The following is an 803-nucleotide window of genomic DNA, read 5'->3' as shown; positions in this document are numbered from 1 at the left end:
AACTTCCACATCGCCCCGCCAGAGGAACTCATCAGCATAATTTCACCGTGGCCATTCGCAAAATGGGGACTTGACCTTCTCGGACCTTTCCTTCAGGGAACAAGACAAGTCATATTCTTCATAGTAGGGATAGACTATTTCACAAAATGGATCATGGCAGAACCCTTAGCTCACGCCACCACTTAAAGAAGTCAAAAATTCCTATATATAAACATTGTCACAAGGTTTGGAATTCCATACTCCATCACCACAGACAACGGTACTCAATTTATAGATACGGGCTTCAAAAAATTAGTGACCGATTTGTACATAAAACACTAATTTACGTCTGTAGAACACCCTCAGGCCAATGGACAAGAAGAAGCTACCAATAAAGTCATATTGGCCGGGCTAAAATGAAGATTGCAGGATGCAAAGAGAGCCTGGGCCGAAGAGCTCCCACAAGTCCTATGGGCATATCGAACAACGCCACATCCACCACAAAGGAATCCCCTTTCAGATTAACTTACAGGATGGAGGCAATGATCCCAGTAGAGGTCGAAGAAGGGTCGCCCAGAGTGATCCAATATAGTGAAGAGGCCAATTCCCAACTTCAAAGGGAAGAACTCGACCTACTTCCAGAAATTTGAGAAAGAGCTCGGATCAGGGAAGAGGCATTAAAACGTTGAATGGCTTCAAGATACATTCAAAAGGTAATACCGCAAGGTTCAACCGAGAACGACCGCATCCTAATCCGAAATGATATTGGAACAACTCGACCTGGAGAAGGAAAGCTGGCAGCAAATTGGAAAGGACCCTACCGA

Source organism: Arachis duranensis, chromosome 6 (assembly GCF_000817695.3).
Source record: "Arachis duranensis cultivar V14167 chromosome 6, aradu.V14167.gnm2.J7QH, whole genome shotgun sequence".
In the NCBI taxonomy this organism is placed as follows: domain Eukaryota; kingdom Viridiplantae; phylum Streptophyta; class Magnoliopsida; order Fabales; family Fabaceae; genus Arachis; species Arachis duranensis.
The sequence above is the reverse complement of the archived record's forward strand: the minus strand, read 5'-3'. Positions refer to the sequence as shown.